The sequence below is a fragment of the Pseudophryne corroboree genome, chromosome 2, assembly GCF_028390025.1.
Source record: "Pseudophryne corroboree isolate aPseCor3 chromosome 2, aPseCor3.hap2, whole genome shotgun sequence".
NCBI lineage: Eukaryota > Metazoa > Chordata > Amphibia > Anura > Myobatrachidae > Pseudophryne > Pseudophryne corroboree.
Genome location: NC_086445.1, coordinates 1,007,942,842 through 1,007,970,653, shown reverse-complemented (window position 1 = coordinate 1,007,970,653; position 27,812 = coordinate 1,007,942,842). Strand labels below are relative to the sequence as shown.

The 27,812-nt window shown below is 49.4% G+C and overlaps 1 protein-coding gene across 2 annotated transcripts in view; it reads left to right on the top strand.

Moving 5' to 3' along the window:
• The window catches only part of BRWD1 (bromodomain and WD repeat domain containing 1), a 403,503-nt gene that overhangs the window by 10,302 nt on the left and 365,389 nt on the right, over nucleotides 1-27,812 (top strand). The gene's annotated exons all lie outside the window — the stretch shown is intronic.

The window sequence follows — 27,812 nt, the reverse complement described above, 5'->3', positions numbered from 1 at the left end:
TACCCTGGCAAAGGAGGACCTGGAGTTCTCTCATTCGGTGCTGCAGAGTCATCCGCACTCTCCCGCCCGTTTGGGAGCTTTGGTATAATCCCCATGGTCCTTTCAGGAACCCCAGCATCCACTAGGACGATAGAGAAAATAAGAATTTACTTACCGATAATTCTATTTCTCGGAGTCCGTAGTGGATGCTGGGCGCCCATCCCAAGTGCGGATTATCTGCAATACTTGTACATAGTTATTGTTAACTAATTCGGGTTATTGTTTAGGGAGCCATCTTTCAGAGGCTCCTCTGTTATCATACTGTTAACTGGGTTTAGATCACAAGTTGTACGGTGTGATTGGTGTGGCTGGTATGAGTCTTACCCGGGATTCAAAATCCTCCCTTATTGTGTACGCTCGTCCGGGCACAGTACCTAACTGGAGTCTGGAGGAGGGTCATAGGGGGAGGAGCCAGTGCACACCACCTGATCTGGAAAAGCTTTACTTTTTGTGCCCTGTCTCCTGCGGAGCCGCTATTCCCCATGGTCCTTTCAGGAACCCCAGCATCCACTACGGACTCCGAGAAATAGAATTATCGGTAAGTAAATTCTTATTATATAAGGTTGTTCCCATATATATTATAACGCTTGGGTGTGTGCTGGCAAACTCTCCCTCTGTCTCCCCAAAGGGCTAGTGGGGTCCTGTCTTCAATAGAGCATTCCCTGTGTGTCTGCTGTGTGTCGGTACGTGTGTGTCGACATGTATGAGGACGATGTTGGTGTGGAGGCAGAGCAATTGCCGATAATGGTGATGTCACCCCCCAGGGAGTCGACACCGGAATGGATGGTTTTGTTTATGGAATTACGTGATAATGTCAGCACATTACAAAAATCAGTTGACGACATGAGACGGCCGGAAAACCAGTTGGTACCTGCCCAGGCGTCTCAGACACCGTCAGGGGCTGTAAAACGCCCTTTACCTCAGTCGGTCGACACAGACCCAGACACGGACACTGAATCTAGTGTCGACGGTGAAGAAACAAACGTATTTTCAAGTAGGGCCACACGTTATATGATCACGACAATGAAGGAGGCTTTGCATATCTCTGATACTGCAAGTACCACAAAAAGGGGTATTATGTGGGGGGTGAAAAAACTACCTGTATTTTTTCCTGAATCAGAGGAATTGAATGATGTATGTGATGAAGCGTGGGTTAACCCAGATAGAAAAGTGCTAATTTCAAAAAAGTTATTGGCATTATACCCTTTCCCGCCAGAGGTTAGGGCGCGCTGGGAAACACCCCCTAAGGTGGATAAGGCGCTCACACGCTTATCAAAACAAGTGGCGTTACCGTCTCCTGATACGGCCGCCCTCAAGGATCCAGCTGATAGGAGGCTGGAAACTACCCTAAAAAGTATATACACACATACTGGTGTTATACTGCGACCAGCCATCGCCTCAGCCTGGATGTGCAGTGCTGGGGTGGTCTGGTCGGATTCCCTGACTGAAAATATTGATACCCTGGACAGGGACAGTATTTTACAGACTTTAGAGCAATTAAAGGATGCTTTTCTTTATATGCGAGATGCTCAGAGGGATATTTGCACTCTGGCATCGAGAGTAAGTGCGATGTCCATATCTGCCAGAAGAAGTTTATGGACACGACAGTGGTCAGGTGATGCGGATTCCAAACGGCATATGGAAGTATTGCCGTATAAAGGGGAGGAATTATTTGGCGTCGGTCTATCGGATCTGGTGGCCACGGCAACGGCCGGGAAATCCACCTTTTTACCTCAGACCCTCTTCCAACAGAAAAAGACACCGTCTTTTCAGCCGCAGTCCTTTCGGTCCTATAAGAACAAGCGGGCAAAAGGACAGTCATATCTGCCCCGAGGCAGAGGAAAGGGTAAAAGAGGGCAGCAAGCAGCTCCTTCCCAGGAACAGAAGCCCTCCGCGGGTTCTGCAAAGCCCTCAGCATGACGCTGGGGCTTTACAAGCGGACTCAGAAACGGTGGGGGGTCGACTCAAGAATTTCAGCGCGCAGTGGGCTTGCTCACAGGTGGACCCCGGGATCCTGCAGATAATATCTCAGGGTTACAGGTTGGAATTCGAGAAGTCTCCCCCTCGCCGGTTCCTAAAGTCTGCTCTGCCAACGTCTCCCTCAGACAGGGCGACGGTATTGGAAGCCATTCACAAGCTGTATTCTCAGCAGGTGATAGTCAAGGTACCCCTCCTACAACAGGGAAAGGGGTATTATTCCACACTATTTGTGGTACCGAAGCCGGACGGCTCGGTAAGACCTATTCTAAATCTGAAATCTTTGAACCTGTACATACAAAAATTCAAGTTCAAGATGGAGTCACTCAGAGCAGTGATAGCGAATCTGGAAGAAGGGGACTTTATGGTGTCCCTGGACATCAAGGATGCTTACCTGCATGTCCCAATTTGCCCTTCACATCAAGGGTACCTCAGGTTCGTGGTGCAAAACTGTCATTATCAGTTTCAGACGCTGCCGTTTGGATTGTCCACGGCACCTCGGGTCTTTACCAAGGTAATGGCCGAAATGATGTTTCTTCTACGAAGAAAAGGCGTATTAATTATCCCTTACTTGGACGATCTCCTGATAAGGGCAAGGTCCAGAGAACAGCTGGAGGACGGAGTAGCACTAACCCAAGTAGTGCTGCAACAACACGGGTGGATTCTGAATTTCCCAAAATCTCAGTTGACCCCGACAACACGTCTGCTGTTCCTGGGAATGATTCTGGACACGGTTCAGAAAAAGGTGTTTCTTCCGGAGGAGAAAGCCAGGGAGTTATCCGAACTTGTCAGGAACCTCCTAAAACCAGGAAAAGTGTCTGTGCATCAATGCACAAGAGTCCTGGGAAAGATGGTGGCTTCTTACGAAGCAATCCCATTCGGCAGATTCCACGCACGAACTTTTCAGTGGGATCTGCTGGACAAATGGTCCGGATCGCATCTGCAGATGCATCAGCGGATAACCTTATCGCCACGGACAAGGGTGTCTCTTCTGTGGTGGTTACAGAGTGATCATCTGTTAGAAGGCCGTGGTGACCACGGATGCCAGTCTGAGAGGCTGGGGAGCGGTCACACAGGGAAGAAACTTCCAGGGAGTATGGTCAAGCCTGGAGATGTCTCTTCACATAAATATACTGGAGCTAAGAGCGATTTACAATGCTCTAAGCCTGGCAAAACCCCTGCTTCAGGGTCGGCCGGTGTTGATCCAGTCGGACAACATCACGGCAGTCGCCCACGTAAACAGACAGGGCGGCACAAGAAGCAGGAGAGCAATGGCAGAAGCTGCAAGGATTCTTCGCTGGGCAGAAGATCATGTGATAGCACTGTCAGCAGTGTTCATTCCGGGAGTGGACAACTGGGAAGCAGACTTCCTCAGCAGACACGATCTACATTTTGGAGAGTGGGGACTTCATCCAGAAGTCTTCCACATGATTGTGAACCGTTGGGAAAAACCAAAGGTGGATATGATGGCGTCTCGCCTCAACAAAAAACTGGACAGGTATTGCGCCAGGTCAAGAGACCCTCAGGCAATAGCTGTGGACGCTCTGGTAACACCGTGGGTGTTCCAGTCAGTGTATGTGTTTCCTCCTCTGCCTCTCATACCCAAAGTACTGAGAATTATACGGCAAAGGGGAGTAAGAACGATACTCGTGGCTCCGGATTGGCCAAGAAGAACTTGGTACCCGGAACTTCAGGAGATGCTCACGGAAAATCCGTGGCCTCTACCTCTAAGACGGGACCTGATTCAGCAGGGACCGTGTCTATTCCAAGACTTACCGCGGCTGCGTTTGACGGCGTGGCGGTTGAACGCCGAATTCTAAGGGAAAAAGGCATTCCGGAAGAGGTCATCCCTACACTGGTTAAAGCCAGGAAGGAGGTGACTGCACAACATTATCACCGCATTTGGAGAAAATATGTTGCGTGGTGCGAGGCCAGGAAGGCCCCCACGGAGGAATTTCAATTGGGTCGATTCCTACATTTCCTGCAAACAGGATTGTCTATGGGCCTCAAGTTGGGGTCCATTAAGGTTCAAATTTCGGCCCTGTCGATTTTCTTCCAGAAAGAATTGGCTTCAGTTCCTGAAGTCCAGACTTTTGTAAAAGGAGTACTACATATACAGCCCCCGATTGTGCCCCCAGTGGCTCCGTGGGACCTTAATGTAGTTTTGGATTTTCTCAAATCCCATTGGTTTGAGCCACTCAAATCGGCGGATTTGAAATATCTTACATGGAAAGTAACCATGCTACTGGCCCTGGCTTCAGCCAGGAGAGTGTCAGAATTGGCGGCTTTATCGTATAAAAGCCCATATCTGATTTTCCGTTCGGACAGGGCAGAACTGCGGACGCGTCCTCATTTTCTGCCTAAGGTGGTGTCAGCGTTTCACCTGAACCAGCCTATTGTGGTGCCTGCGGCTACTAGCGATTTGGAGGATTCCAAGTTGCTGGACGTTGTCCGGGCATTGAAAATATATATTTCAAGGACGGCTGGAGTCAGAAAATCTGACTCGCTGTTTATACTGTATGCACCCAACAAGCTGGGTGCTCCTGCTTCTAAGCAGACGATTGCTCGTTGGATTTGTAGCACAATTCAACTTGCACATTCTGTGGCAGGCCTGCCACAGCCTAAATCTGTCAAGGCCCATTCCACAAGGAAGGTGGGCTCATCCTGGGCGGCTGCCCGAGGGGTCTCGGCATTACAACTCTGCCGAGCAGCTACGTGGTCGGGGGAGAACACGTTTGTCAAATTCTACAAATTTGATACCCTGGCTAAAGAGGACCTGGAGTTCTCTCATTCGGTGCTGCAGAGTCATCCGCACTCTCCCGCCCGTTTGGGAGCTTTGGTATAATCCCCATGGTCCTGACGGAGTCCCCAGCATCCACTAGGACGTTTAGAGAAAATAAGATTTTACTTACCGATAAATCTATTTCTCGTAGTCCGTAGTGGATGCTGGGCGCCCATCCCAAGTGCGGATTGTCTGCAATACTTGTACATAGTTATTGTTACAAAAAAATCGGGTTGCTCTTGTTGTGAGCCGTCTGTTCAGAGGCTCCTACGTTGTCATACTGTTAACTGGGTTCAGATCACAAGTTGTACGGTGTGATTGGTGTGGCTGGTATGAGTCTTACCCGGGATTCAAAATCCTTCCTTATTGTGTACGCTCGTCCGGGCACAGTATCCTAACTGAGGCTTGGAGGAGGGTCATAGGGGGAGGAGCCAGTGCACACCACCTGATCCTAAAGCTTTATTTTTGTGCCCTGTCTCCTGCGGAGCCGCTAATCCCCATGGTCCTGACGGAGTCCCCAGCATCCACTACGGACTACGAGAAATAGATTTATCGGTAAGTAAAATCTTATTTTTTCTTCCGACGGAAAAAGCGCAGGAACTCATGACTCTAGTCATGAACCTGTTGAAACCAAAACAAGTGTCAGTACATCATTGCACTCAAGTTCTGGGAAAGATGGTGGCAACATACAAAGCCATTCCATACGGCAGATTCCATGGAAGGACTTTCCAATGGGACCTATGGGACAAATGGTCCTGGTCACATCTGCAATTGTATCAGCGGATCACCCTGTCCCCCAGGGCCAGAGTATCTCTCCTGTGGTGGCTAAACAGTGCTCACCTTCTAGAGGGCCGCAGGTTCGGCATTCAGGACTGGATCCTGGTGACCACGGACGCGAGCCTCCGAGGTTGGGGAGCAGTCACACAGGGAAGAAATTTCCAAGGACTTTGGTGAAGTCAAGAGACTTGTCTTCACATCAACATCCTGGAACTAAGGGCCATATACAACTCCCTACGTCAAGCGGAGATCTTACTTCGCAATCGACTAGTTCTGATCCAGTCAGACAACATAACCGCAGTAGCTCATGTAAACCGCCAAGGCGGCACAAGGAGCAGAGTGGCAATGGCGGAAGCCACCAGAATTCTTCGCTGGGCGGAGAATCATGTAAGCGCTCTGTCAGCAGTGTTCATTCCGGGAGTGGACAACTGGGAAGCAGACTTCCTCAGCAGACACGATCTGCATCCGGGAGAGTGGGGACTTCATCAGGAAGTCTTTGCGCAGATTGCAAGTCGGTGGGGACTACCCCAAATAGACATGATGGCATCCCGTCTCAACAAAAAGTTACAAAGGTATTGCGCCAGGTCAAGAGACCCTCAGGCGGTAGCTGTGGACGCCCTAGTGACACCGTGGGTGTTCCAGTCGGTATATGTGTTTCCTCCTCTTCCTCTCATACCCAAGGTGTTGAGGATAATAAGAAAAAGAGGAGTGAGAACAATTCTCATTGTTCCAGATTGGCCACGAAGGACCTGGTATCCGGATCTGCAAGAAATGCTCACAGAAGATCCGTGGCCTCTTCCTCTAAGGTAGGACCTGTTACAACAAGGTCCCTGTCTGTTCCAAGACTTACCGCGGCTGCGTTTGCCGGCATGGCGGTTGAACGCCGGATCCTAGCGGAAAAAGGTATTCCGGATGAGGTCATTCCTACGCTAATAAAGGCTAGGAAGGACGTGACGTCTAAACATTATCACCGAATATGGCGAAAATATGTTTCTTGGTGTGAGGCCAGGAATGCTCCTACGGAAGAATTCCATCTAGGCCGTTTTCTTCACTTCCTACAAACTGGAGTGAATTTGGGCCTAAAATTAGGCTCCATTAAAGTTCAGATTTCGGCCTTATCCATTTTCTTTCAAAAGGAATTGGCCTCTTTACCTGAAGTACAGACTTTTGTGAAGGGAGTACTGCATATTCAGCCTCCTTTTGTACCTCCGGTGGCGCCTTGGGACCTTAACGTGGTGTTAAGTTTCCTTAAGTCACATTGGTTTGAACCACTTAAAACAGTGGAGTTGAAATATCTCACCTGGAAGGTGGTCATGTTGTTAGCCTTGGCTTCGTCTAGGCGAGTTTCGGAATTGGCGGCTTTATCACATAAAAACCCCTATCTGGTTTTCCATATGGATAGAGCGGAGTTGCGGACCCGTCCTCAATTCCTACCTAAGGTGGTCTCATCCTTTCATATGAACCAACCTATTGTCGTGCCTGTGGCTACACATGACTTGGAGGATTCAGAGTCCCTTGATGTGGTCAGGGCTTTGAAAATTTACGTGGCCAGAACGGCTAGGATCAGAAAAACAGAAGCACTGTTTGTCCTGTATGCAGCCAACAAGGTTGGCGGCCCTGCTTCAAAGCAGACTATTGCTCGCTGGATCTGTAACACGATTCAGCAGGCGCATTCTACGGCAGGATTGCCGTTATCAAAATCGGTTAAGGCCCAATCCACTAGGAAGGTGGGCTCGTCTTGGGCGGCTGCCTGAGGGGTCTCGGCACTACAGCTGTGCCGAGCTGCTACTTGGTCGGGGTCAAACACCTTTGCAAAGTTCTATAAGTTCGATACCCTGGCTGAGGAGGACCTCCTGTTGGCTCATTCGGTGCTGCAGAGTCATCCGCACTCTCCCGCCCGTTTGGGAGCTTTGGTATAATCCCCATGGTCCTTACGGAGTCCCAGCATCCTCTAGGACGTTAGAGAAAATAAGATTTTAAACCTACCGGTAAATCTTTTTCTCGTAGTCCGTAGAGGATGCAGGGCGCCCGTCCCAAGTGCCGACTACTTCTGCAAGACTTGTATATAGTTATTGCTTACATAAGGGTTATGTTATAGTTTCATCAGTTTTGGGCCGATGATATGTTGTTCTTCATACTGTTAACTAGATAGTATATCACAAGTTATACGGTGTGATTGGTGTGGCTGGTATGAATCTTGCCCTTGGATTACAAAAATCCTTTTGTTGTACTGTCCGTCTCCTCTGGGCACAGTTTCTCTAACTGAGGTCTGGAGGAGGGGCATAGAGGGAGGAGCCAGTGCACACCCAGAGTCAAAGTCTTTCTTAAAGTGCCCATGTCTCCTGCGGAGCCCGTCTATCCCCATGGTCCTTACGGAATCCCAGCATCCTCTACGGACTACGAGAAAAAGATTTACCGGTAGGTTTAAAATCTTATTTTTTCACGGCACCCATTGGCCAAAAGTTTTTTATTGAGAAATTCAGAAAAAAATATATTAAATTAAGTAAATTGTGTTTATATGTCATCCTTAGGGTCAATTGTGTGGTGAGGGAAAGGATTAACTTCTGCTTGTCCACATATTTCATGACTGGCAGCCACCAGCACTGGTTTTGTCCATTACGCTGACATAAATATTATGAATTGGTACTGGACCACCAACACGAGGCACCCCTGCAAGTGTACTGAGGCACCCCAGGGAGCCATGGCACTAGACGATATGTCGCCCGTACTTGCGGTTCGGAGCAACATAGTGGGTACATCGTCTAGTGTGTACCCATGATATGCGTTCTACTGCAGGTCGAAAGCGACGTCCTCTGGAGTTATTACTAGTGATTACATGTTGCAGATATTATATATACGGTACATGTGTGTTCTATGTGTGGTTTAGTACTGTTGGAGTGTTTGCCTGAAGATGGCTACGTGTCTGTTATGTAAACAAAACAGTCAAAGTTGTTGTTGTTGCATGGCAGATTGCATAGTGTTTCAGTGAAGATGAAAGCCAAGAACCAAAAGCAAAGTTACTTGAACGGCTGCTTTATTTTGTTTCATGGGCCTAGTGTTGTCTGTGCTTATGTCAGATGCACCAGTGTTCAGTCCCATTTAATAGTTTTTTTTTTTTTTGTTTACTGTTAAATCTGTTTTGTGATGTTTTCAGCATATATGTAGAAACTTGCAAAACACTTTACCTATTCATCAAGGCATTTCTTTTTCATAAAATGTTTTGTTTGTATTACAGTTATGTACTCAGGAGCTCATTTAGAGATGGACGCAGAACGCTGCATACGCAGCCAGATCTGCGTCCATCTCCTCATTGCAGATGCATCAGAACTAAGGTTGACCCCTGGCTGCTCAGCCCGGTTGCGCTGTCAGGCGGTCGACCGCCGCTTTTTAAATCGGAGCGGCTGCATGTGACGTCACACAGCAGCCCAGAAAACAGTCCCTCCCTGTCCCCCATCGCCTCGTTTCCGCCCCACGAATTCCCGCCGATGTCAGTCACATTGTGGTCGCATCCATTGGGGATGCGACTGCAGTGTGTGCGGCTGCAGGCCGCATTAGTGGACAACTTAGAATCAGCCCCTAATAGCCTAATGCACAGGTTCTCAAACTCTGTCCTCAGGACCCCACACGGTTCAGGTTTTCCAGGTCACCTGTAGATTTTTAAAATGTGACAGGTGGTGAGTGCAGCTGCTGGGTGACATGGAAAATGTGAACCGTGTGGGGTCCTGAGGGCCGAGTTTGAGAAACACTGGCCTAATGCAAGAGATTTCACAAAAATCTCCTGAAAAAGGCTATCGGTCCAGAACGCAGTCCCCATTATTATCAATGGGGACTACGATCGGACTCCTACGTACCAAACTCCACAAAGCAGAGCTTTTTCGCAGTTTGGACCTGCTGGTTTATGCCGTACTCAGAAGATCCCTCTCCCGCAACATCAGGAAAATAATACTGCGTGCATGCGCAGTGTCCTGTTACTGCGGAGTTCTTCACAATTGTGAAAGACTCCTCCGCTCCTACCAGGAATGTAACTTGCAAGGACAGTGGTTATTGCTACCGATGTTCCTCAAGTTAACTAGTACGTAGTGGGGATTATCGTGTAAAAAATTATCTCCGCTACAGTGTACATTTAAAATAATTGCTGCATTTACAAGGGCTAATAAACGCTGACATAGCTATAGCCCCAATGCCAGCGCTAATCAGGATTTCTCTAACGTCCTAAGTGGATGCTGGGGACTCCGTAAGGATCATGGGGAATAGCGGCTCCGCAGGAGACTGGGCACATCTAAAGAAAGCTTTAGGACTATCTGGTGTGCACTGGCTCCTCCCCCTATGACCCTCCTCCAAGCCTCAGTTAGATTTCTGTGCCCGAACGAGAAGGGTGCACACTAGGGGCTCTCCTGAGCTTCTTAGTGAAAGTTTTAGTTTAGGTTTTTTATTTTCAGTGAGACCTGCTGGCAACAGGCTCACTGCATCGAGGGACTAAGGGGAGAAGAAGCGAACTCACCTGCGTGCAGAGTGGATTGGGCTTCTTAGGCTACTGGACATTAGCTCCAGAGGGACGATCACAGGCCCAGCTTGGATGGGTCCCGGAGCCGCGCCGCCGGCCCCCTTACAGAGCCAGAAGGCAGAAGAGGTCCGGAAAATCGGCGGCAGAAGACGTCCTGTCTTCAACAAGGTAGCGCACAGCACTGCAGCTGTGCGCCATTGCTCTCAGCACACTTCACACTCCGGTCACTGAGGGTGCAGGGCGCTGGGGGGGGGCGCCCTGAGACGCAATAAAAACACCTTGGATGGCAAAAAATGCATCACATATAGCTCCTGGGCTATATGGATGCATTTAACCCCTGCCAAAATACATAAAAAAACGGGAGATAGGCTCCGCCCCCTTATCGGCGGCCTTATCTCCTCAGCACACTGGCGCCATTTTCCCTCACAGCTCCGTTGGAGGGAAGCTCCCTGGCTCTCCCCTGCAGTCACTACAGAAAGGGTTAAAAAAGAGAGGGGGGCACAAATTAGGCACAGTATTAACTATACAGCAGCTATAAGGGGAAAAACACTTATATAAGGTTATCCCTGTATATATATAGCACTCTGGTGTGTGCTGGCAAACTCTCCCTCTGTCTCCCCAAAGGGCTAGTGGGGTCCTGTCCTCTATCAGAGCATTCCCTGTGTGTGTGCTGTATGTCGGTACGTTTGTGTCGACATGTATGAGGAGAAAAATGATGTGGAGACGGAGCAGATTGCCTGTAATAGTGATGTCACCCCCTAGGGGGTCGACACCTGAGTGGATGAACTGTTGGAAGGAATTACGTGACAGTGTCAGCTCTGTATAAAAGACAGTGGTTGACATGAGACAGCCGGCTACTCAGCTTGTGCCTGTCCAGACGTCTCATAGGCCGTCAGGGGCTCTAAAGCGCCCGTTACCTCAGATGGCAGATAAAGACGCCGACACGGATACTGACTCCAGTGTCGACTGTGAAGAGACAAATGTGACTTCCAGTAGGGCCACACGTTACATGATTGAGGCAATGAAAAATGTTTTACACATTTCTGATAATACGAGTACCACCAAAAAGGGGTATTATGTTCGGTGAGGAAAAACTACCTGTAGTTTTCCTGAATCTGAGAAATTAAATGAGGTGTGTGATGATGCGTGGGTTTCCCCCGATAACAACTGATAATTTCTAAAATGTTATTGGCGTTATATCCTTTCCCGCCAGAGGTTAGGGTGCGTTGGGAAACACCCCCTAGGGTGGATAAAGCGCTCACACGCTTGTAAGGGCTCTATCCTCTCCTGAGATGGCCGCCCTTAAGGATCCTGCTGATAGAAAGCAGGAGGGTATCCTAAAATGTATTTACACACATACTGGTGTTATACTGCGACCAGCAATCGCCTCAGCCTGGATGTGCAGTGCTGGGTTGGCGTGGTCGGATTCCCTGACTGAAAATATTGATACCCTAGATAGGGACAGTATATTTTTGCCTATAGAGCATTTGAAAGATGCATTTCTATATATGCGTGATGCACAGCGGAATATTTGCCGACTGGCATCAAGTCTAAGTGCGTTGTCCATTTCTACCAGTAGAGGGTTATGGACACGTCAGTGGTCAGGTGATGCGTATTCCAAACGGCATTTGGAAGTATTGCCTTATTAAGGGGAGGAGTTATTTGGGGTCGGTCTTTCAGACCTGGTGGCCACGGCAACAGCTGGGAAATCCACGTTTGTACCCCAGGTCGCCTCTCAACATGAGAAGACGCCGTATTATCAGGCGCAGTCTTTTCGTGGATAAACGGGCAAAAGGTTCCTCATTTCTGCCCCGTGACAGAGGGAGAGGAAAAAGGCTGCAGAAATCAGCCAGTTCCCAGGAACAGAAACCCTCTCCCGCCTCTGCCAAGCCCTCAGTATACGCTGGGGCTTTACAAGCAGAATCAGGCACGGTGGGGGGCCCGTCTCAATGAATTTCAGCGCGCAGTGGGCTCACTCGCAAGTAGACCCCTGGATCCTTCAGGTGATATCTCAGGGGTACAAATTAGAATTCGAGACGTCTCCCCCTCGCCGTTTCCTAAAGTCTGCTTTACCGATGTCTCCTTCTGACAGGGAGACAGTTTTGGAAGCCATTCACAAGCTGTATTCCCAGCAGGTGATAATCAAGAATACCCCTCCTGCAACAGGGAACGGGGTATTATTCCACACTGTTGTGGTACCGAAGCCAGACGGCTCGGTGAGACCGATTCTAAATCTAAAATCTTTGAACACTTACATACAGAGGTTCAAATTCAAGATTGAGTCACTCAGAGCAGTGATTGCGAACCTGGAAGAAGGGGACTACATGATGTCTCGGGACATCAAGGATGCTTACCTTCATGTCAAAATTTACCCTTCTCACCAAGGGTACCTCAGGTTTATGGTACAGAACTGTCACTATCAGTTCAGACGCTGCCGTATGGATGGTCCACGGCACCCCAGGTCTTTACCAAGGTAATGACCGAAATGATGATATTCCTTCAAAGGAAGGGAATTTTAGTTATCCCTTACTTGGACAATTCCCTGATAAGGGTAAGATCCAGGGAACAGTTGGAGGTCGGTGTAGCACTATCTCAGGTAGTGTTGCTGCAGCACGGTTGGATTCTCAATATTCCAAAATCGCAGCTGGTTCCGACGACTTGTCTTCTGTTCCTAGGGATGATCCTGGACACAGTCCAGAAAAAGGTGTTTCTCCCGGAGGAGAAAGCCAGGGAGTTATCCGAGCTAGTCAGGAACCTCCTAAAACCGAGCCAAGTCTCAGTGCATCAATGCACAAGGGTTCTGGGTAAAATGGTGGCTTCCTACGAAGCAATCCCATTCGGCAGATTCCACGCAAGAACTTTCCAGTGGGACCTGCTGGACAAATGGTCCGGGTCGCATCTTCAGATGCATCAGCGGATAACCCTGTCACCAAGGACAAGGGGTCCCTCCTGTGGTGGTTGCAGAGTGCTCATCTTCTAGAGGGCCGCAGATTCGGCATTCAGGACTGGGTCCTGGTAACCACGGATGCCAGCCTGTGAGGCTGGGGAGCAGTCACACAGGGAAGGAATATCCAGGACTTAAGGTCAAGCCTGGAGACATCACTTCACATAAATATCCTGAAGCTAAGGGACATTTACAATGCTCTAAGCTTAGCAAGACCTCTGCTTCAAGGTCAGCCGGTGTTGATCCAGTCGGACAACATCACGGCAGTCACCCACGTAAACAGACAGGGTGGCACAAGAAGCAGGAGGGCAATGGCAGAAGCTGCAAGGATTCTTCGCTGGGCGGAAAATCATGTGATAGCACTGTCGGCAGTATTCATTCCGGCAGTGGACAACTGGGAAGCAGACTTCCTCAGCACGACCTCCACCCGGGAGAGTGGGGACTTCACCCAGAAGTCTTCCACATGATTATAAACCGTTGGGAAAAACTCGACGACAGGTATTGCGCCAGGTCCAGGGACCCTCAGGCAATAGCTGTAGACGCTCTGTAACACCGTGGGTGTACCAGTCAGGGTATGTGTTCCCTCCTCTGCCTCTCATACCCAAGGTACTGAGATTGATAAGATGGAGAGGAGTAAGCACTATATTCGTGGCTCCGGATTGGCCAAGAAGGACTTGGTAACCGGAACTTCAAGAGATGCTCACGGAGGATCCGTGGCCTCTACCTCTAAGAAGGGACCTGCTCCAGCAAGGACCCTGTCTGTTCCAAGACTTACCGCGGCTGCGTTTGACGGCATGGCGGTTGAACGCCGGATCCTGAAGGAAAAAAAGGCATTCCGGATGAAGTCATCCCTATCCTGATCAAAGCCAGGAAGGATGTAACCGCAAAAACATTATCACCGCAATTGGCGAAAATATGTTGCGTGGTGCGAGGCCAGTAAGGCCCGACGGTGGAAATTCAACTGGGTCGATTCCTACATTTCCTGCAAACAGGAGTGTCTATGGGCCTGAAATTGGGGTCCATTAAGGTTCAAATTTCGGCCCTGTCAATTTTCTTCCAAAAAGAACTAGCTTCAGTCCCTGAAGTTCAGACGTTTGTAAAAGGGGTACTGCATATACAGCCTCCTTTTGTGCCTCCAGTGGCACTTTGGGATCTCAATGTAGATTTGGGTTCCAAAAGTCACATTGGTTTGAACCACTTAAATCTGTGGAGTTAAAATATCTCACATGGAAGGTGGTCATGCTGTTGGCCCTGGCCTGGGCCAGGCGCGTGTCAGAATTGGCGGCTTTATCCTGAAAAAGCCCTTATCTGATGTTCCATTCGGACAGGGCGGAATTGATGACTCGTCCTCAGTTTCTCCCTAAGGTGGTTTTCAGCGTTTCACCTGAACCAACCTATTTGTGGTGCCTGCGGCTACTAGGGACTTGGAGGACTCCAAGTTGCTAGACGTTGTCAGGGCCCTGAAAATATATGTTTCCAGGAGGGCTGGAGTCAGGAAATCTGACTCGCTGTTTATCCTGTATGCACCCAACAAGCTGGGTGCTCCTGCTTCTAAGCAGACTATTGCTCGTTGGATTTGTAGTACAATTCAGCTTGCACATTCTGTGGCAGGCCTGCCACAGCCAAAAATCTGTAAATGCCCACTGCACAAGGAAGGTGGGCTCATCTTGGGCGGCTGCCCGAGGGGTCTCGGCTTTACAACTTTGCCGAGCAGCTACTTGGTCAGGAGCAAATACGTTTGTAAAATTCTACAAAATTGATATCCTGGCTGAGGAGGACCTGGAGTTCTCTCATTTGGTGCTGCAGAGTCATCCGCACTCTCCCGCCCGTTTGGGAGCTTTGGTATAATCCCCATGGTCCTTAAGGAGTCCCCAGCATCCACTTAGGACGTTAGAGAAAATAAGAATTTACTTAGCGATAATTCTATTTCTCATAGTCCGTAGTGGATGCTGGGCGCCCATCCCAAGTGCGGATTGTCTGCAATACTTGTACATAGTTATTGTTACAAAAATCGGGTTATTATTGTTGTGAGCCATCTTTCAGAGGCTCCTCTGTTATCATGCTGTTAACTGGGTTCAGATCACAGGTTATACGGTGTGATTGGTGTGGCTGGTATGAGTCTTACCCGGGATTCAAAATCCTTCCTTATTGTGTACGCTCGTCCTGGCACAGTATCCTAACTGAGGCTTGGAGGAGGGTCATAGGGGGAGGAGCCAGTGCACACCAGATAGTCCTAAAGCTTTCTTTAGATGTGCCCAGTCTCCTGCGGAGCCACTATTCCCCATGGTCCTTACGGAGTCCCCAGCATCCACTACGGACTATGAGAAATAGAATTATCGGTAAGTAAATTCTTATTTTATGGCAGGCGAAACCAAATCCCCAATAAGTTTTTCTCCGCGATAGCTTCCTGGAAAACGTATGTCCGTGGCTTTTTGCTTACCCTATGTGTTTTGCGCAGATAATTGTATATTTTGCTGCAGGAAACAAATGGGCTCATAATTGGATAGCCCGCACTGACCATCAGGCTTTTATCGTGATAAGTTTTTTTTTGTTTGTGTGGCTAAGAGGATACCCCCCTTAGTCTCTGACACAGGTGTGAGTTCAGGTTGTTACGAGCTACTATTTTTCTCTAACGTCCTAGAGGATGCTGGGGACTCCATAAGGACCATGGGGAGAGACGGGCTCCGCAGGACACATGGGCACTTTAAGAAAGAATTTAGTTCCTGGTGTGCACTGGCTCCTCCCTCTCTGCCCCTCCTCCAGACCTCAGTTTGATTCTGTGCCCAGAGGAGCTGGGTGCTTATCAGTGAGCTCTCCTGAGTTTGCTGATAGAAAGTTTTTTGTTAGGTTTTTTATTTTCAGGGAGCTCTGCTGGCAACAGACTCCCTGCATCGTGGGACTGAGGGGAGAGAAGCAGCCCTACTCTCTGAAGCTAGGTCCTGCTACTTAGGCTACTGGACACCATTAGCTCCAGAGGGATCAGTACGCAGGATCTCACCCTCACCGTCCGTCCCAGAGCCGCGCCGCCGTCCCCCTCGCAGAGCCGGAAGACTGAAGCCGGGTGAGTATGAGAAGCAAGAAGACTTCACAGGCGGCAGAAGACTTCGTGATCTTCACTGGAGGTAACGCACAGCACTGCAGCTGTGCGCCATTACTCCACACACCTACACATACTCCGGTCACTGTTAGGGTGCAGGGCGCAGGGGGGGGGGGCGCCCTGGGCAGCATTTGGGACCTCATTCTAGCAAATAAACACATATATACAGCTGGGCACTGTATATATGTAGGAGCCCCCCCAAAGAAATAAAATTTAAGCGGGACAGAAGCCCGCCGCCGAGGGGGCGGGGCTTTTCTTTCAGCACTCACCAGCGCCATTTTTTCTCCACAGCACGCTGAGAGGAAGCTCCCCAGGCTCTCCCCTGCTGATACATGGTAGAAGAGGGTTGAAAAGAGAGGGGGGGCACATAATTAGGCGCAGAAAAGTATATTAACAGCAGCAGAGGGAGGGGCAGAGGAAAGAAGCTGCACAATACAGCTAGTTCCCAGGAACAGAAGTCCTCCCCGGCCTCTGCAAAATCCACCGCATGACGCTGGGGCTCCACTGGCGGAGTCGTTGCCAGTGGGGGCGCGTCTTCAGAATTTCAGCCACATGTGGGTTCACTCCCAGGTGGATCCCTGGGCAATAGAAATTGGGTCTCAGGGTTACAAGCTGGAATTCGAAGAGGTGCCTCCTCGCCGGTTTTTCAAATCGGCCCTACCGTCTTCCCCCCTAGAGAGGGAGATAGTGTTAAATGCAATACAAAAATTGTATCTTCAGCAGGTGGTGGTCGAGGTTCCCCTCCTTCAACAGGGAAGGGGGGTATTATTCGACCATGTTTGTGGTTCCGAAACCGGACGGTTCGGTCAGACCCATATTGAATTTAAAATCTCTGAACCTATACTTGAAGAGGTTCAAGATGGAATCGCTAAGAGCGGTCATCGCCAGCCTGGAAGGGGGGGATTTTATGGTGTCACTGGACATAAAGGATGCGTACCTTCATGTCCCCATTTATCCACCTCATCAGGCGTACCTAAGATTTGCGGTACAGGACTGTTATTACCAATTTCAGACGTTACTGTTTGGTCTCTCAACGGCTCCGAGGATTTTCACCAAGGTAATGGCGGAAATGATGGTGCTCCTGCGCAAGCAGGGTGTCACAATTATCCCGTACTTGGACGATCTCCTCCTAAAAGCGAGATCAAGAGAAAGTGTTACAACAAGGGGTGTGGCTTTGGTGGACATGGAGTAGCACACAGGCTGTGTGTCTCTCCAGCTACAATATTCTGGTATCCCATCCTGTGTCCCACCCTGGGCCTGCAAACCGCCCCAATACCTGCAGGACAGTGTGGAGGTGCCCCTGTGCTGCTCTGGGACCCGTCTGTACTCCATCCGCTGTGGCAGAGCGACTCCAGTGTGCGGGGGTCCGGGGCCTGCTGGACCACGTGAGGCGCCGCCTTCCCCGCGCTGAGCTCCTGCACCCGGCTCCCATCTGAGCGCTGCCTGCGCCGAGGTCCGCGGCTTCCCCTCTGCCGTTGCCGGGGAGATCGCTTCTCCTCCCTTGCTCTTGCCTGTGCTGGGAGCGTCTCCGAGCGGTCCGCGGCGCTGCCACGTGACCCGCTGCCGCTCTCCCCGCTCGCTCCGGCGGCCCCAGCCAGCCTGAGCTCTCCCGCACTGCCTCCTGAACTCTGCTGCTGGGGGAAGAGGTACACGGCACAGCTGTGTGTTTATAAGTGCCTGTGCCCTCCCCACAATATAGTAGCTGTCCTGCCCTGCCCTGTTCTGTTTTATATAGGGACAAAGCAACAAGTAGGCCCTCCAGGGGTTAATACTGCACCTCTCCCAATCCCTATGCGGAGCAGAGCAGGGCAGGGCAGCACTTATATTGTTCCCTACAATATAAGTGCTGCCCTGCCCTGCTCCGCATAGGGATTGGGAGAGGTGCAGTATTAACCCCTGGAGGGCCTACTTGTTGCTTTGCCTCAGCATCCCACAAGGCATATCTGGCCAAGATCCACGCTGCATGTGTCCCTCATGCTAAGGAATATCCTGTTGTGATTTATCATTCTGGGCTAGCAGAGGCGGATTATTCTGATACGCTATATGCTCACTGGACAGTTTTGATATACTACACTTACCCGCAGGCAGCGACTGGGCAATTCTGATATACTGCACTACATTATTCTTTGGCCGCCCCTGGACAGTTTGTGATATACTTTTTACTATACTTTCTTGCCATCTGCCGTCCGCTCGGCTATAATGGTCAAACCGCATCAGTCTGCCGCGGCGAAGTTAGAGAAGTTTGCCAGAAATCCTCCGACACGGTCCCAACAGGGGGGTGAGGTACGGTCGTCCTCGGCACCGCCTTCTCCGTCGGCAAGCTCCTCATTTGTGGAGGCCACCGATACTGCTTTGCAAAAGGTGCTGGATGCGGTCACGGCCAGTGAAGCCCGCTTGGCCGACAGGATCGGTCAGGTCCAGGCGGACTTATCCATTATACACCACGACATCCAGCGGGTGCGGGAGAGGGTTGGTGAAGTGGAGACGCTCATCTCCACGCTGGAAGATACGGTTACGCTTCTCGATAGACGCACTTCTGCTCTGGAGTCTCAGATGACGGAGGTACATAAAAAGATGACGGATATGGAGGGGAGATTGCGACGAAATAATGTCCGTTTCGTCGGACTTCCGGAGAAAGAGGAGGGTGCTTCCCCTGAAAAATTTCTTGAACGTTGGCTGTTGGATGCATTCGGAGCGGAGGAGTTCACCTCACACTTTGCTGTGGAGCGCGCCCATAGGGTCCCGATGCGTCCATTACCTCCAGGGGCACCTCCCCGTACGTTTATTGCCAAACTCCTTCATTATCGGGATAGAGATGTGATTCTTAAACTGGCCCGCACTAAGGGTCCTCTTAAGTGGAACGGTTCCCCAGTTTCAGTTTTTCCGGATTTTGCCGTCGACGTCCAAAAGGAAAGAGCTCAGTTTGTCCCTGTGAAACGCAGGCTGCGTGAACTGAATATCCCCTATGCCATGCTCTTTCCGTCTAAACTGCGGGTAGTTTCAGATGGAGAAACGAAATTCTTGATGACCCCTCGTGAAGCATCAGTGTGGTTGGACAGACGCTTTCCGGCACGGCGGGCGTTAGCCGCTGATTGAACTTATACATTTTGATTTCTATACTTGCAAGTATACGGTTTCTTTTATGCCTGTTATGTTATTGTTGTACTGTCTCGGAAGGGTTGTATAGTTATTTGCTATGTGCTCACGTAGGGGCTCTCTGTGGCTCTTATAGGCCTTCACTGGGAATGGGTAGCTCTGTGGAGACGGGAGACTGTTAGACGCTAATATACACTGTTCTTAGGCCTTATACTCTGTGTTTGTTTTGCCATAAAGTCTTTAAGGGGTAAACGGTTATTTAATTGGGGTGGGTGTAGTGGTTTAGGGGGGGATTGGATTTGAGATTGGGTGGGAGATTCTCCTGTCTCAAGGTCATTATATTCTTGGCCACCCTATTGGATGTAGGAATTTGGCCTTATTTGGTACTGGCGTTGTATGTTAAGGTGTTCTCTGCCTTAGCTGTTACTGTTAGTATTTAGGGTATTTTGTTGTTAGGGAACCGGGTATGCTGCTAGTTTTAGGTGGTATACGGGGTGGGGGTTGTTTTAGACTGTTACTATTGCTGTGTCTTTGTTTTTTGCTGTGCAATGTGCTTATTTCCGCTATGTCTATGTCGCAACTAACTGCGGGCGTATCTTTTTTAGTATTCACTGGGGGTGGCTGGCCGCGGGTACACTGCAATATTACAGTAATGCTTTGCCATGGCTTTGGTTAAGTTTCTGTCATGGAATGTGCGAGGGATCAATGACAAAATTAAGCGCTCCTTAGTGCTTCGACAGATCAAGCTTTATGCCTCGGATATAATTTGCCTGATGGAAACCCACTTACTGGGTACTAAGATTATGTCCCTCAAAAAACCATGGGTGGGCTGGGCTTACCATTCCATGCATACTGCAGCGTCCCGGGGAGTGTCGATCCTCATTAGGAAGTCTGTTCCCTTTGCGCTTGATTCTGTGCAAACGGATAAATGGGGTAGATCTGTATTTCTCAAGTGCAAAATTAACTCTGTCCCCCTACTATTGCTGGCTATGTATGTGCTTCCTCCATACTCGCATGAAGTCCTTAAAAAGGCATCTGCCTTTATGGCTGTATCCCCTGGGGTAGCTGTTATCTGTATGGGGGACTTCAACAACGTTTTGAACCACGAGTTGGATAGGTTGTCCACGGCATCCTCCAACCCACAGCCCAAGCGTTCCCCATTTGCAGACACTGTTTAGGAGTTGGGTCTGGTTGACCCCTGGAGATTGAAGTATCCCGATTTGATACAGTACTCCTGTTTTACAAGCTCTCACTCTTCCTTCTCTAGGATAGATTTGGCTCTTTTGTCCCGGGAGCTTTTGCCCAAGGTTCAAAATGTCAGATATGAGACTAGAGGTATTTCAGATCACTCCCCTATATCGTTACATATTGATTTGAACTGTCAGCGAGGCCAAGCAGTGTGGAAATTTAATCCCTTTTGGCTGACGCATATGGGTGAGGGATCCGACTTGGAGGCAAGCTGGTTAGAATTCTTTGTTATGCATGACGAAACCTCGGATGTGTCTCTGCTGTGGGACACTTTCAAGGCTTTTCTGAGAGGAACATTGATTAAACGGGTAGGGAGTCTTAAATCCTCCTTTAGAAAACGTGAATCTGAATTGGAGGCCCGGGTGGCTGCTTCAGAGACGACGTATGTGCGCGATGGCTTTGGACGCCTCTAGATTGGTGTGGCTCCATGCACAGGGTGAATGGAGGGAATACCTGTGGGGGAAAACCCAGCACAGACTTCTCTTCTCTTCTCGCATGTCCAATATGCTACTGGGGATAGACCAGGTTCTTATTTGGCCACTCTTGCAAGGGGTGACCGCTTCTCTCATACTGTGGTGGAGATTTTGGACTCGGCTGGGTCTGTATTGGACCGTACCCCTCAGATCGTGGCGGAATTTCTCTCATTCTATCAGGCACTCTATAGTTCCAAATTGATCTGTTCCTCACTAGAACTGTGTGACTACTTGGATGGAGTCGACTTGCCCCGTATCTCCAGTGATGCCAGGGCTCTCCTTGATGCTCCTTTGTCGTTGGAGGAGATTGAGATTGCGATCTCTGCCTCCCCCGATGGTAAGGCCCCTGGCCTTGATGGCATCCCACCAGAACTGTATAAGAAGCACACAAATTTTTTTGCCCCTCAATTGCTTGTTATTCAATAAAATTTTTGCCCAGGGCGCGCTTCCCCCGTCTATGGCGGAGGCTTTGATTATAGTGATTCCCAAGCCAGATAAAGACCCCAGGAGGGTTGAATCCTACCGTCCTATTTCCCTGTTGCCCACGGATATTAAAATTTTAGCCAAGGTTCTGTCTTCCAGACTTAGCCGGGTTATTTCCCAAATTATTCACCCTGACCAAACAGGCTTCATGCCTGTCAAATCCACTGCTGTGAATTTGAGGCGCCTGTTTACTCATTTCCAGGTTTCTCGGGGGGGAGGACTGCTCTGCCGTTATAGCCTCCTTAGATGCCGCAAAGGCCTTTGATTCGGTGGAGTGGGCCTTCCTCTGGGAGGCTATGGGTAGGTTTGGCGTGGGCCCCAACTTTATCAGTTATGTTAAATTATTGTATTTTCTGCCCATGGCCAGAGTCTCAGTGAATGGGTTTGTTTCGGACTCCTTCCCCCTATCCAGGGGAACGAGGCAGGGCTGCCCTCTGTCCCCGACTTTGTTTGCCATTGCTATTGAGCCACTGGCATGTTTGATTAGAACAACTCAAGATATTGTGGGTATTAGGGTGGGTGCAAGAGAGGACAGGATAGCGCTATACGCTGATGACCTATTGCTCTTTGTGGATGATTACGTTTCCTCCCTACCTAAACTCCTTGACTTGATAACCGACTACGGTCGCTTCTCCGGGCTCAAAATTAACTGGGATAAATCCACCATTACTCCCCTTAGAGGCCCAGCCTCGGTGGCCCCAGTGTTTCACACCCCCCTTAAATGGGTAGATTCTTTTAAGTACCTGGGTAATATTGGTATCAAATGACCCTTGTACCTATGTTTCCCTTAATGTCTTTCCGCAGATGGTGTATCTTCGTTCGAAGGTCAAGATTTGGGGGACTCTGCCCCTGACTGTTACTGGTAGGGTCAATTTGGTCAAAATGGTATACTTACCTAAACTCCTATATGTCCTCCAGCAATCCCCTATATATATATATTAACTTGTAGACATTTAGACAGATTGACGGTTTGCTCTCTTCTTTAATATGGGCCAGCAGGAGAGCGCGGTTGAGACTTGACGTTCTGTCCAGGCCGAAAGTGTTGGGAGGCTTAGCTCTCCCTATATTTCGATTTTACTATTATGCCGCGCAGTTGGCACATATATGGGAGTGGGTGAATGCCCCAGATGGTCTCACTATACACTCCCAAATGCTTTTACAGGTCTACCCTGACGGCACTCCATTACAGTTGCTTCTCTGTGGGAACCCTAACTTGTCCAAGATCCCTATAATAAAACAGGGTGTCCTTATATGGAAACAGGTACATGTTATCCTATTAGGCCAAGGTATTGACCTGGATACTCCTCTGGACAATGCCTTTGGCTTCCCAGAATTGGCTTTGCTGCAGGTTGGGGCGGTGTGGGGGAGGTGAGGGGTGACATCCCTGGGCCACCTGTATAACGATGGTATACTGAAATCCTTCTTGCTGCTTCAACAGGATTATAGTGTACCACCTTCTCATTTTTACCGATACCTGCAGCTGAGACATGCACTTAATGCACAATTTCCCGAAACTCCTCCAATGATTGCTGACTCCCCGGTCAAGTCTCTCCTGCAGTCCCTGGGAAGTGGACATCTGGTGTCCAACATTTATACAAGCATGCTTCGATCTCACTATTCTGACCCGTTGTCCCTTCTCAGGAACAAGTGGGAATCTGACTTGGGTGCCATCTCTGATGAGATCTGGGAGGGTGCTTTATGTTCTCCACGATTATCCACTACCACCACTAGATATCAACAAATCCAACTGTTTATCATACACAGAGTTTACATGACACCAGTGCGCTTGCGACATATGGGGGGTACCCACTCCTCCAGATGTTCTAAGTGCGATAGTCTGGATGCAGACTTTTGGCACATTATCTGGCTATGCCCCAAGGTAGCCGTATTCTGGTCGGGTGTTATTGACGCCCTGGTGTCAACGGGTATTCCCTTGTCGATATGCTCCCCGACGACATGTGTGTTATCTGCTGTGGAGGAGGATGCCCTGGACCCCCCTGCCAAAAGATATGTAATCAATCTGTGCGGCCTGGCCAAGGTGTGTATTGCCAGGCTTTGGCTAGCCAAAGATGCGCCCACTATGCGATCCTGGGTCTCACTTGTAAATGATACGGCCTCTCATGAGAAATATGTATACTTAGCTAGAAAAGCGGGGAAAAATATCAGGACCTTTGGGGTAGATGGCTTGAGTCTCCGCGCTCTGGGATCCAGAGTGTCTGAGCACCCGCTACTGAGGGCTCCGTGTCTGGCTGAGTGGGAAATGAGACATGCAACGGGGGGTTAGACTGGGTGTGTGGTTCTAGATCTACATCGGGTGAGCTGCCTCTCTTTGTCTATGTAGTCCCCTGGCGCCCGCGGTCGGCCATTCCTTTGCCAGTGTTGCTGCTGTGTGATCTGCTTATTGATTATGTTGTGTTGCCATAGACGACTATGTACAATATACATTGCTCTGTAAGATCCATGCTATCGTGCGATATTAATTCTAATTTATAATCTATGTCTCGGAATTTCAGCCTGCACTTGTTTTACTGTGTTAACTGAACCCTAATTGAACTGGGAGTCTGCGTATTCCCTGGGTCGGGGTTTTGTTTTGTTTGTTTGCTTTTTGTTTTTCTTGTATTTGTGTTTTAGTGAAAATCAATAAAAAAAGTATTGAATTTAAAAAAAAAAAAGAAAGTGTTACAACAACATGGCTGGATTCTCAATATCCCAAAGTCGCAGTTGGTTCCTACGACTCGTCTGCCCTTCTTGGGCATGATTCTGGACACGACCCAGAAAAGGGTTTATCTTCCGATAGAAAAAGCCCAGGAACTTATGACTCTGGTCGGGAACCTTTTGAAAACAAGACAGGTGTCCGTGCATCATTGCACTCGAGTCCTGGGAAAGATGGTGGCCTCATACGAGGCCATTCCCTTTGGCAGGTTCCATGCAAGGACTTTCCAATGGGATCTGTTGGACAAGTGGTCCGGATCACATCTACAGATGCATCGGTTGATCACCCTGTCCCCCAGGGCCAGGGTGTCACTCCTGTGGTGGCTGCAGAGTGCTCACCTTCTCGAGGGCCGCAGATTCGGCATTCAGGATTGGATCCTGGTGACCACGGACGCAAGCCTCCGCGGTTGGGGAGCAGTCACACAGGGAAGAAATTTCCAGGGTCTTTGGTCAAGTCAAGAGACTTGTCTGCACATCAACATCCTGGAACTAAGGGCCATATACAACGCCCTACGTCAAGCGGAGGCCTTACTTCGCGACCAACCAGTTCTGATCCAGTCAGACAACATCACCACAGTGGCTCATGTAAACCGCCAAGGCGGTACAAGGAGCAGAGCGGCAATGGCGGAAGCCACCAGGATTCTTCGCTGGGCGGAGAATCATGTAAGTGCACCGTCGGCAGTGTTCATTCCGGGAGTGGACAACTGGGAAGCAGACTTCCTCAGCAGACACGACCTACACCCGGGAGAGTGGGGACTTCATCCAGAAGTCTTCGCACAGATTGTGAGTCGGTGGGAACTGCCACAGATGGACATGATGGCGTCCCGCCTCAACAAAAAGCTGCAGAGGTATTGCGCCAGGTCAAGAGACCCTCAGGCAGTAGCGGTAGACGCCCTCGTGACACCGTGGGTGTTCTGGTCCGTGTATTTCCTCCTCCTCTCATACCAAAGGTGTTGTGAATAGTAAGAAGAAAAGGAGTGAGAACAATCCTCGTTGTTCCAGATTGGCCACGACGGACCTGGTATCCAGATCTGCAGGAAATGCTCACGGAAGATCCGTGGCCTCTTCCTCTAAGGCAGGACCTTTTGCAACAGGGTCCCTGTCTGTTCCAAGACTTACCGCGGCTGCGTTTGACGGCATGGCGGTTGAAAGCCGGATCCTAGCCGAAAAAGGTATTCCGGTGGAGGTTATCCCTACGCTAATAAAGGCTAGGAAGGAAGTAACAGCAAAACATTATCACCGTATATGGCGAAGATATGTTTCTTGGTGTGAGGCCAGGAATGCTCCTACGGAAGAATTCCATCTGGGCCGTTTCCTTCACTTCCTACAAACTGGAGTGGATTTGGGCCTTAAATTAGGCTAAATTAAGGTCCAGATTTCGGCCCTATCCATTTTCTTTCAAAAAGAATTGGCTTCTCTCCCAGAAGTTCAGACTTTTGTGAAGGGAGTACTGCATATTCAGCCTCTGTTTGTGCCTCCGGTGGCGCCTTGGGACCTTAATGTGGTCTTGGGCTTCCTAAAGTCACACTGGTTTGAACCACTGAAAACGGTGGAATTGAAATATCTCACTTGGAAGGTGGTCATGTTATTAGCCCTGGCTTCGGCTAGGCGAGTGTCGGAATTAGCGGCTTTATCACATAAAAGCCCCTATCTGGTTTTCCATATGGATAGAGCGGAGTTGCGGACACGTCCTCAGTTCCTGCCAAAAGTGGTTTCATCCTTTCATATGAACCAACCTATTGTGGTGCCTGTGGCTACACGGGACTTAGAGGATTCCGAGTCCCTTGATGTGGTCAGGGCTTTGAAAATTTATGTAGCCAGGACGGCTAGAGTCCGAAAAACAGAAGCACTGTTTGTTCTGTATGCAGCCAACAAGCTTGGTGGCCCTGCTTCAAAGCAGACTCTTGCTCGCTGGATCTGTAACACGATTCAGCAGGCGCATTCTACGGCAAGATTGCCGTTACCTAAATCGATCAAGGCCCATTCCACTAGGAAAGTGGGCTCTTCTTGGGCGGCTGCCCGAGGGGTCTCGGCACTACAGCTGCGTCGAACTGCTACTTGGTCGGGTACAAACACCTTTGCAAAATTCTATAAGTTTGATACCCTGGCGGAGGAGGACCTCATGTTTGCGCAATCGGTGCTGCAGAGTCATCCGCACTCTCCCGCCCGTTTGGGAGCTTTGGTATAATCCCCATGGTCCTTACGGAGTCCCCAGCATCCTCTAGGACGTTAGAGAAAATAAGATATTACTTACCGGTAAATCTATTTCTCGTAGTCCGTAGAGGATGCTGGGCGCCCGTCCCAAGTGCGGACTTCTTCTGCAATACTTTTATATAGTTATTGCTTCAATAAGGGTTACGTTATTGTTGCATCGGGCGTGAACTGATGCTATGTTATTGTCATACTGTTTACTGGATTGTTATCACAAGTTATTCGGTGTGATTGGTGTGGCTGATATGAATCTTGCCCTTGGATTAACAAAAATCCTTTCCTCGTACTGTCCATCTCCTCTGGGCACAGTTCTCTAACTGAGGTCTGGAGGAGGGGCAGAGAGGGAGGAGCCAGTGCACACCAGGAACTAAATTCTTTCTTAAAGTGCCCATGTCTCCTGCGGAGCCAGTCTCTCCCCATGGTCCTTACGGAGTCCCCAGCATCCTCTACGGACTACGAGAAATAGATTTACCGGTAAGTAAAATCTTATTTTAGATTACTGGCGGATGCAAATATCGCTGCATTTTTGACTGTCACTGAGTTTGACCCTGTAGTACACAGCTGTTTGCTTCATCTTGTCTTGTTCTCTCTGCAACTTGCATAAATCTTTAAGGGGGTGATTCTGTTGTGCCCGGTGCCCCCTGCTGGGGCTCTTTTCAAATGGGCACCCGACGGAGAAATTCAGTTGTTTCTTTGTTCGGGCACCCGTTATTAGTATATAACGCACCTGAAAACACTGGGTTTAGCCCCACAAAGTGGCTACACCCGTGTAAAGTCCTGGTTTGGGTGCCCAAACTATGGACTATTCACACACTTTTTTTCTTATCTTGCACATCCGGAGGCTGTGAGAAAAAATGTCTGCCGCAGCTGATTGGAATGACCAATCGTTGGATGCCCAACAGGGGGTGCCCATAACACCTGAATCGCCCCCCCCCCCCCCCTCTACGATGGGGAGATTCACTTCTCGGCAATGTGCTGCTGTGTTTGAGTACATCAGTGTACGTTGTGGCTAATTTTCTGTGCTCCACTGCGGGATGTGTAGGAAAACTAGTGATATTACTGGTCACACAGTATCTTTGTCCATTTGATCTGTGTGGCAGGGCCATAATCAGGGCTGTGTGTCCAGTGAGCTGCCAAAGCATCTGTATTTGGCTTGCAGGGTACCCTGAACGTCGGCATGGAGGGCTATTTGGGTTCCTGATGTCAGGCGTTGGCGTTAGAGGCACCAGCCCTGATTGCAGAAGCTCCCTGCTATGGCCTTGCCGGGAGGCCCTGGCAATTGAATCTCTCGTTACTAATAGAAAGTCATTAGAATGTGTGTGAGACTTGTATTAGATAATTAGATTGTACTGGACATAGTTTTGTTTTCGTTTTTTGTAATTTATTTTTCTCTGACGTCCTAGTGGATGCTGGGGACTCCGTCAGGACCATGGGGAATAGCGGCTCCGCAGGAGACAGGGCACAAAATT